General features: G+C 39.9%; 1 long non-coding RNA gene across 1 annotated transcript; it reads left to right on the top strand.

Moving 5' to 3' along the window:
* The first annotated feature begins 372 nt into the window (after positions 1-372).
* LOC109500524 lies at positions 373-9,597 on the top strand. The gene is made up of 2 exons (XR_002158106.3): positions 373-631; positions 8,769-9,597. It is a non-coding gene; the product is annotated as an uncharacterized LOC109500524 (long non-coding RNA).
* Positions 9,598-10,328: the final 731 nt, after the last annotated feature.

Here is a 10,328-nt window from a genome sequence, read left to right as displayed (position 1 = left end):
AAAGGGACTCTGGTTACTGAAAAGTCTTTGCTTCTTTCTCTTTTTCTTTTTCTTTTTCTTAAATTTGTTTTAATGTTGATTTATTTTTGAGAGAGAGAGAGAGAGAGAGAGAGAGAAACAGAGTGTGAGCGGGGGAGGGCAGAGAGAGAGGCAGACACAGAATCGGAAGCTGGCTCCAGGCTCTGACCTCACCTCTGCCATTTACAAGCTTCAAGACCTGGGTTTCCCAGGGCATCGCCCTCACAACTTCCTCTGCCATACAATATAGATGATTATATCTGCTGCAGTTTCTTTGCAGGACAGTTAACTATGAAAGTCTGATGAGTTAATGTAGGAAAAGAACACTTTTAAAGCAGCATTGTGTTACATACACAGAAAGGGATAATAGTTAGCACTGGCTTATCTTCAGGCTTGCACTTTGAGCAGGGATTAGCAAACACAGCTTGATCTGGGAGCTCGCAGGATCAGCCCAGAGAGTCAAGCAAACAAAAGTAGAACATCTTTCCCCCAAAGATTACTTAGATGCACGAAGAAGGGGTATCTGTGACACACTAAAATGCACAGGCATGCCAGAAGTCCTTTGCCCGAAATTATATCTGCTTTGTACAAATTGTGGTAAGCTACATATAAGGTAAGATTTACCACCTTTAATCATTTTAAAACATACATTCACATTGTTGTCTCTGCTTTTTAAGAGTTCATGAGGCACAGGATTTTGTGGTTCGTTTAGTCACTGTTGAGAACATGAATCAAGGCTATTCAGGAGATTTGGAAAAGCCTGTAAGGAGAGGGTTTCAGTTAGCAGAGGATTGGCTTTGATTCTCTAGTGTTCCCGTGTTTCTCTGGGTCCGGTAGGGCCACGGGGGCCTGCCTTGTGCCCCAGGGTAAGTTATTCTGAGAGGCAGTGTCAACACAGGAGCTGAGAACTTGGATCTGGAGCCAGACTGTGCGCCTTTGAATGGAGGCTGCAAGACCTTGAGAGGTTGCTTAACCTTCTGTGCCTCCATTTTCTCTTGTGTAAAATGGAGGTAATAACACCCAACTTATTGGGCGGCTGTGAGGATTAGTAGAGTAAATACATAAAGTCCTTAGAACAGTGCCTGCTGTGTCTTACATGCCCCGAAACTCAGCTAATGTTACTGGGGGAGGAGAGAGAGGGAAGGAGAGACGTGGGTGGTGGAACAGAGGTGATGTTTCTGCGTTTAGCCTTGAAAGAGATGGGGCCAAGTCAACACAAGAGGGTGGAAACAAAACAAAACAAACCCCAGCAGAAATGATTTCTATCTATGATGGAGGCACTGTTGGTGAAGTGGGGTCTGAGCCAACTTGAGAGGCTTTTCTCTTTGCTGATTTTGTTTGGTACCATTTATACTGGGTTCTACGAGTCCTCCTAGCAAGTTATTGAAGTTGAGAAAGGTCTTGGGGACCCACAAGACAAGGAAATCTTAAGATCATGCTGCTTTAGTAACTTTGTCAGCTGACTTTTTTCTGGGCACAGTACTAGGATGATTGGTGAAAAACCTGGTCAGTCTCCTGAATGTTGCCTGCAACCATCTTTTACATAATTTCCTTTTATTTTCTCGGTTTCCTAACTTTCTAGGGAATTTGGGTGCTTTTGAATATCAAAACATATTATTCAATGGCCATTCCTTTTCAGGCATGTAACATAAATAAATTTGGTGGAGTTTTTCTCATCATCTAAATATTTTCATGTGAGCCATCATCTTTAGTGACTACAACTAAGATTATCTTGAGCTCAAAATGCAATTAGTCTATGAAGTAAATATTTGCAATAGAATTATTTTTATGAAAAGTGCACTAAAACAACATGTAGCTTATCTAATTAGATAATAAGTTTAGGGGCCCCTGGGTGGCTCAGTCAGTTAAGCGGCCAACTTGTGCTCAGGTCATGATCTCGTGGTCCGTGACTTAGAGTCCAGCATGGGGCTCTATGCTGACAGCTCGGAGCCTGCAGCCTGCTTTGGATTCTGTGTCTCCCTCTCTCTCTGCTCCTCTCCCACTCATGCTTTCTCTCTTTCTCTCTCTCTCTCTCAAAAATAAACATTTTAAAAAAGAATTACTTAAAAATATATTAAATTTAAAAGGTATGCATTAACTTTGAAATACTCTACAAATATTTCCCCTCCTTTTCTTTCTGTCAGATTGTCAGTAATGTATTCCATTTTCAGATGGAAAAGTAAATAACCAAACTGAAGTGACTTCTCATTTCTGGTCCCTAAACAGTGCTCAAACCAAAAGTCCTTCCTTGGATTTTACAGGATGACAGAATAGGCCAAAACTTCCAAGGTAGCCTTGAATGGTTCAAATTACCTTTGGCTTAAGCATTATGACTGTGATTGACTACTTATGACCATGTACTGTTTCAAAGACAAAGACAAAAACAAAACAAAACCAAAAGCAAAAAAAAAAAAAAAAAAAGCAGAAAAAAACATAACTTCAAATTTTACTTTGAAACTTTAACTTTTCCATCAATAGATTTAACCAAGAAACTCTTCCCTTTAATTTTGTGTTTGTATTTGCATCAGTGTTGTGTCTTTCATATTATTCTGTGGGGTGATAGAAAACATTAAATGTCTCTCTATCCAGAGATCTAGGGAACAAGGCTCTTCTTGGGTAATTGCTGTTGATGAACATATGGAAAGACACTTATTCCTTCAATCTGTAAAAACAAATTCCAGCGTGTTTAAAAAAAATAAGCTTAACTAAAATGAACTTCTCCACAAATCAAAACCACAAAGTGGTATCACCTCACACATCTTAGAATGGCTATCATCAAAAAGACAAAAAATTACAAGTGTTGGTGGGTATGCGTAGAAAAGTGAATCTTTGTGCACAGTTGGGAATGTAAAACACTGCAGCCACTGTGGAAAACAGTATGGAAGTTCCTCAAAAACTGAAAAATAGGACTACAATATGACCTAGCAATCCTACTTCTGGGTATTTACCCTAAGTAAATGAAAATATCACTTTGCAAAGATGTGTACATACCCATGTTCATTGCAACATTATTTACAATAGTTAAGATACGGAAACAAGCTAAGTGTCCATCAGTGAATGAAAATATGGTGTGTATATGTGTGTGTGTGTGTGTGTGTGTGTGTGTGTGTATACGCAATGGAATATTAGTCGAAAAAAAGAATGATTTTGCTATTTGTGACAATTTGGATGGATCTAAAGTGAAAAAAGTCAGAGAAAGACAAATACCATCTGATTTACTTATACGTGAAACAAAACAGAGATAGGCTCATGGATGCAGAAAACAATATGGTGGCTGCCAGAGGTGAGAGGGAATTGGGGGATGGGCAAAATAAGGGCAGGGGATCAAAAGGTATAGACTTCCAGTTATAAAATAAATAAGATACCGGGATATAATGTACAGCATAGAGGAATATAGTCAATAATACGTAACAACTTAGTATGATAACAGATGGTAGCTAGATTTATTGCAGTGATCACTTCGTAATGTATATAAATCTTGAATCACCATGTTGTTCGTCTGAAACCAATATAATAAAATATGTCAACTACACTTCAATAAAAAAAATCTCAGTTCATTCAAATGAAATTTCAGTGTAAGTTTTAAAATAGCTGTTATTGCAGGGCACATGGGTGGCTTAGTCAGTTGATGGTCCAACTTCGGCTCAAGTCATGATCTCATGGTTTGTGAGTTCGAGCCCCTCATGGGGCTGTGTGCTGACAGCTCAGAGCCTGGAGCCGCTTCGGTTTCTGTGTCTCCCTCTCTCTCTACCCCTCCCCTCCTCCCCGCACTCTGTCTCTCTCTCAAAAATAAAAATAGAACATAAAAAATAATTTTTTAAATAACTGTTATTGAAAAAATGCTCATGAAAATAAAGACCAAACAAATATAATTTAGTCTTAGGATGGGTTGTTCAGAAACTTGAATGTTGGTTTCCTGCTCCCCTTACAAAGAAAGTCTCTGAAACTTCTGAATAATCCTGTATTGTGATTCTAACTCGGTGATTCTCAAAGTTTTTGTGGGCATTTTAAACATCTTTACTTGGTGAATGGATAAATGGAAAGTTATGTACACCTTTAAATTATCTTATTGAGAAATCTTTTGGTCTCTTTATAGGATAGATATATATTCAGAGTCTGAATTTTCATGCCACCATTTTTGTTAAACTATAAGAACTTCTCAGGGCCCCTGGGTGGCTTGCTTAGTCAGTTTTGGCTCCGGTCATGATCTCACACCCAGTTCATGGGATCCATCCCCTCATCAGGCTCTGTGCTATGTGGAACCTGCTTGGGATTTTCTCTCTCTGTCTCTCTCTGTCCCTCCCACACTCTCTCAAAATGAGTAAACTTAAAAAAAAAAAAAAAGTGTTGGTGGAGGTTGGTTCCTTTGGAAGATTATTAGAAAAATCTGTTCCACACCTCTCCACTAGCCTCTGATGGTTGCTGGCATCTTTGCTGTTTCTTGGCTTCTGGAAGCATCACTCCAATCTCTACATCACCTTCACATGGCATTCTCCCTGTGTGCAATGTCTGTGTCCTAGATCCCCTCCCCTTTTTTTTAAAGTTTATTTACCTTGAGAGAGCATGAGTGGGGGAGGGGGAGGGAGAAAGGGAGAGAGAATCCCAAGCAGGCTCCTCGCTGTCAGCACAGAGCCCGATGCAGGGCCCAAACTCATGAACCATGAGATCATGACCTGAGCCAAAACCAAGAGTGGGATGCTTAACCGACTGAGCCACCCAGGCATCCCATCCGCTTTTTATAAGGACACCAGTCATATTGGATTAGTGGCCCACCCTACTCCAGTAGGACCTCATCTTAACTAATGACATCTGCAATGAAAAGGCCTCATTCTAAGATTCCAGAGGTTAAGATTTTGACATATGAACTTAGGGGGGGATGGACATAGTTCAACCAATAACACATATGAAGACATTTATCTTAACAGATAACTACATGGCATTGTGCGAGAGACCTACGCACTCTGAACGTCAGATTCATTTCTCAGGAGGTGTTTGTGACCGTTTAGTCCCAAGACCGTGTGTCTCCGAGAGACTGAGGACTGGCGTATCTTATTGAACAGCTTGAGTGAGAAGCAGGCCCAGCTTTGCTTCTTCTGTCCACACAAGTCCCTGTGAACAGGACTGTCCCCTTGCCCCAGCACCAGTGCTGGTGGTAGAGAGTCCTTTGTCTCACTCTATTGTGATCCTCATATATAGGCTCCTCTTCATTACCAGTTCGGCAACAGCTACATACATAATTCCATTCCCATTGCCAGGATGCAGGAGCTCCTGCCACTCACCCTCCCAGGACCTGACTGGTTGCCATCACAGGCTATCACATCTGGCTCCATATTCTTCCTCTGAACTGGTGGCACCCCAGCCAACTAATGCTTCCAGCCTCCCTTTCCCAGGTCTTGCCTTGTTCTCTTGACTATTAAGCAGGTGCAGAGCTGATGTTTTAGCCCAGGCCTCCATAACACCCCAGACAATGGGTACACAACTGCGCACTCAACAGTTCCTCTTATCACATGTCCTACTAGATCTGAAACTGTCCAATGACCATGTTGTCCAAGCTATATATAATGTATTCCTAATTTCTAGAATGGGATTCCCTTCAATCCAAATTTTGGAGCAGTACTTTTGTACAGCCAGTGAACCAGCCATAGAAACATTCTGACAATCATTGTATTCATAAATGAACTATCAGTATCTTATAATATATTTAATAAAACCTAGGAGACTACATACTCACAAACAAGCTTATGGGATCACAGAAGCACGATCTGAGAAAGAAATCCACCCACTGGGAAGATTCAGTGTGAAGATTAATTTCATGTGTCAGCTTGGCCAGGTTATGGCGCCCAGTTGTTTGATCAAACACTAGTCCAGATGTTGCTGTGAACATTTTTTGTAGATTTAATTAGCATTTACACTGAGTTGACCTTAAGTAATAAAGACTACTCTCAATAATGCCTCTTCAAATCAGTTGAAGCTCTTAAGAGCAAAAACTGAGGTTTCCTAGAAAAGAAGGAATTCTGCCTCAAGACTGTAACATGGAAATCCTGTCTGGATTTTAGACTTGCTAACCACCCCAACCAATCACATGAGCCGATTCCTTAAAATAAGCCTCTCTAGATAGAGAGATGATGATGATGATGATGATGATGATGATGATGGTGATGATGATGATGATGATGATGATTCCTACTGATTCTATTTCTTGGAAGGACTCTGACTGATATATTCAGATTTATTCTTAATGGTGGCCAAGAGAACAGGTTGAGTTGTCTGAATAAAGAATTTGAGATGAATACATTGAGAAGTTAGAAACCCAATCTTTAGCAATTTTCCACTCTGGGTAGTAGGGAAAGAGAGAAGAAAGATAACGGCTCTCGACAACTTCAAATGATTCGCTTCCCACCTGGAAATGGCACCAATAAGGTGTCATCTCAAAAAGGATGTCTAAGATGTTTTCTTAAATCCACATATATCAGATCCAAAAAAAGAGAATGAATTCTCAACCTCTACAGATGAATCCTTAGAAAATTGCCCTATTGACAGGCTATTATTACTGTAAGGTGAACTTTCCTTCTGTCTGTAAGGTGGACTTTCCTTCTGTCTCTACACGGTTCTTGAAAGGATGCAATAAGTAGGTTATTCTAGCCTCAAAGGTAATGAAATGAATTATGAATGACTCAATGGATAGCAGTGAACAGATAAAAATGTATATCTTCTGGGCCAAAAATAAGCTAATTAAATCAAAACTCAAAAGGCAAACACTAGATGAGGGGAACTATTTATTAATAATGAGGAACAGAATTAATAGTTTTAATATTTAAAGAGCTCATAACCTTCAGTAAGAAAAGCCTCGATAGTTAAATATGCAAAGGATCCTACCAGACATTTCTCAAAAACAGGTAATAGAAATGACCGGCAAACATTTGGGAAAATGTCCAGCTTCACTAATTCCAAGAAATGCAAACTGAAGCAATGATGAGATTGCACTTTTCATCTACCAAATTAACAAAGATGGAAAACAATTAAATAACCATGATGGTCCTGATGGGGGTAAACAGCTGTTGGAACACAATTTGGTAAGACCTAAAAGACTTGACCTAGTAATTCACCTTCTGAAAATCTACCTAAGGAAGGGTTGGATCACAAAAATGTTTCACACACCATTATTTCAAATAGTTAGAAATTGAAATGTCCTACCAAAGAGGAATGCCATTCTCATTTAGCCATCCAAATAATTATTGAGTGTCTACTATGTGATCATTTCCTGAGATTGCTAAGCAGTGGCTAGTTGTTCTAGATTAATCTTTTTAAAAAAATTTTTTTTAATGTTTATTTTTGAGAGAGAGAGAAACTGACAGAATGCGAGTTGGGGAGGGGCAGAGAGAGGGAGGGAGTCACAGAATCTGAAGCAGGCTCCAGGCTCTGAGCTGTCAGCACAGAGTCCCATGCGAGGCTTGAACTCGTTAATGGCGAGATCATGACCTGAGCGGAAGTCAGACGCCCAACTGACTGAGCCACCCAGGCGTCCCATAGATTAATCTTCTTTAAAATATGGGCCGAGATTTGTGTAAATAGATGTATGTGATTATACGTAAGCTTACATATGCTTGTATCTGCTTATACCAACACTGGAAGTATACACAAGGAACTCATAACAGAGATGGCCTTTAGGAAAGATCTGGGTGAGGGGGAGAAGGGAAAATTACTTTTCACTATACTCTTGTACCTTCTTGAATTTTTTAAATGTGAACATTGATTTTGGTCATGTTTTGAAAGTACATGATACATAAATAATTTTATTTCTTATAAAGAAGTCTTTAGTTGGGGCGCCTGGGTGGCGCAGTCGGTTAAGCGTCCGACTTCAGCCAGGTCACGATCTCACAGTCCATGAGTTCGAGCCCCGCGTCGGGCTCTGGGCTGATGGCTCAGAGCCTGGAGCCTGTTTCCGATTCTGTGTCTCCCTCTCTCTCTGCCCCTCCCCCATTCATGCTCTGTCTCTCTCTGTCCCAAAAATAAATAAAAAAAAAACGTTGAAAAAAAAAATTTAAAAAAAAACCAAATAAGTCTTTAGTTGTTTTCAAGTCATTTCATGGGTGTCTTGTCTTCCTGAATGTGGAATACTCTTCAAGGGAAGAGACTGCTTTATATTTCTTTGTATTCTCCCATAGCGCATACACAATTCTGGCACATAGTGGGTGTTCAAAAATATTTGAATAGAAAATAATGTAATTTGGTGCTCAGATAGAAGTTAGTTAACATAAAAGTGAAAATCAATAGTTCTGGGTATTGCTTTAATGCTGATTTGTGTGTTTTAAAGCATATCGCTTATTGTTTATATCATAAATTGCTAATCTGGAAAGAAGAAAAAAACAAGATAATTGATGGAATTCTTTGTTGAAACTATATAGGGAAATGCAAAATGCCCTTTTAATTCATACACATCTACTTGTAACCTTAATAAATTGATTTAAAGACCCTTCCAGAGCAAGTATGGAAACATAGAGATAATCTCAAGGTTTTAATTATTACAAAATTTTAAAAATTTCAATATAAGGTCTATTTTGTGCATTTGTAAGAGATTAGATTTGTTTTAACACACTTTGTAAGGTATTTGTAATCTACAGCAATTCCTTTATCATCAAACACATGTTTGTTTGTTTGTTTGTTTTTATTCTCCTGTACATGAGAAACACGCAACAAAATTGTTACGGTAACACATTGCATTTACCAGTGAATTTATCTCTTTTCTACAGTTTCATGAATGAATGGACAACATCACTTGATTTGGTATATTGATTCCCTTCACTGACTCCCTCCCCTCGCCCATAGTCATTTACTTTCAAAATATCATTGCCTGCTGAAGAAATTAGCTGGCATACTACCAAAAAGGAAGTATATTTCACTAAATGGAGTTCCTGAAATGCAGCTTTTGTGTTTTGTTTCTTTCTGCTCTGCCAGCAACTTCAGATTATGAGAAAGTATATTCTCCGCATTGCGTAGCAGAAGACAGTTCAGGACCGTTCCAGAAGGTGCAGCTGCTATTCAGTACAAAGTACAAAGCAGGGGGAAAGCTTGAGGAAGAGACTGAAGAAACTTTTGAACAAAAGATCTGTTTTCCTTTCTGAAATGAAGGAAACAGTTTGACGTGGAGTGAAGTACTAGGCCCTCCTCGTGAAAAAGCTAACAGAAAAGGAGGCTGGTTCAATGTGAAAACAGAATTGGAGGCAGAGCTGGAAATAAGGTCTCTTAATGAGGGAATGAAAAGGACGGGGTTCAGTGAAAACCATAGTGAGCAAAATTCTCCCAGCGGATTGAAAGGACTTTGCTGCAAAATTCCTTAATGAAGGAAACCCACAGGTTTGCTGGGATGCCAGTAGGCTAGATGGCAGGAAATTGGAAAATTTTATTCAGCTTGAAAATAAAGATTCAGATGCTGGTCATAATAGCCCATGTATGTAGCTCTCTGTGCAACAACGGACAAATGACCAATTGCCAACTGCCAGCTTGTGACCAGAAATCAGGAAAGGTGGCCCAGTAAAAAAAATAAATAAAACAAATGCCTTGTCGTTGAGGAGGAAGGAACAGTGTGCTGTATTTATTGTGGTCTCTGCATTGTTTCCATTGGTAAGAGTAAGAAAGAAAGAAAGAAAGAGGGAGGAGAAAAAGAAAGAAAAAAGCAAAGAGACTGATAGTAGAGAAATTCTCATTTCAAAGAGAATAAAGGAAAAGGAGAACAGGACGAAGAAGAGGTGGGAGCTGACAGTTAAAGATGTCATTTTGGGGTGCCTAGGTGGCTTAGTCTGTTAAGCGTCCGACTCTTGGTTTCAGCTCAGGTCACCATCTCACAGTCTGTAGGTGCGAACCCCACATCGGGCTTTGTGCTGACAGTGTGGATCCTGCTTGGGATTCTCTCTCTCCCTCTCTCTCCCTCTGCCCCTCCCCTGCTTGCTTGCTCACTCTCTCTCAAAATAAATTTTAAAAGCTTAAAAAAAAAAAGATGTCATTTCAATTTCTCTTCTCTACAGTTCTGAAGCCCACTTTTATTCCCATTGTACAGGTGAGGGAGGCTCAAGGCCACATAGCTATGAAGGGATAGAGCCAGATAGGACCTGCTGACAACGATTCCCCTCATCTCCATGCCACACGTGACCATTATCAGCAGTCGGCGCTGAAGAGGGTCACCTGTCAGCTGTGGCTCATCGGTAAATGTGCAGAGGGGAAGTCAGCATGTGGGGCATTACCTGCAGAATTGTTGCTGTAACATTAAGTTAAATTTCACCTCTGGGAAAGAGGTAATGAAGGACACAGAAAAG

Source organism: Felis catus, chromosome B3 (assembly GCF_018350175.1).
Source record: "Felis catus isolate Fca126 chromosome B3, F.catus_Fca126_mat1.0, whole genome shotgun sequence".
Classification (NCBI taxonomy): Eukaryota; Metazoa; Chordata; class Mammalia; order Carnivora; family Felidae; genus Felis; species Felis catus.
The sequence above is the reverse complement of the archived record's forward strand: the minus strand, read 5'-3'. Positions and strand labels throughout refer to the sequence as shown.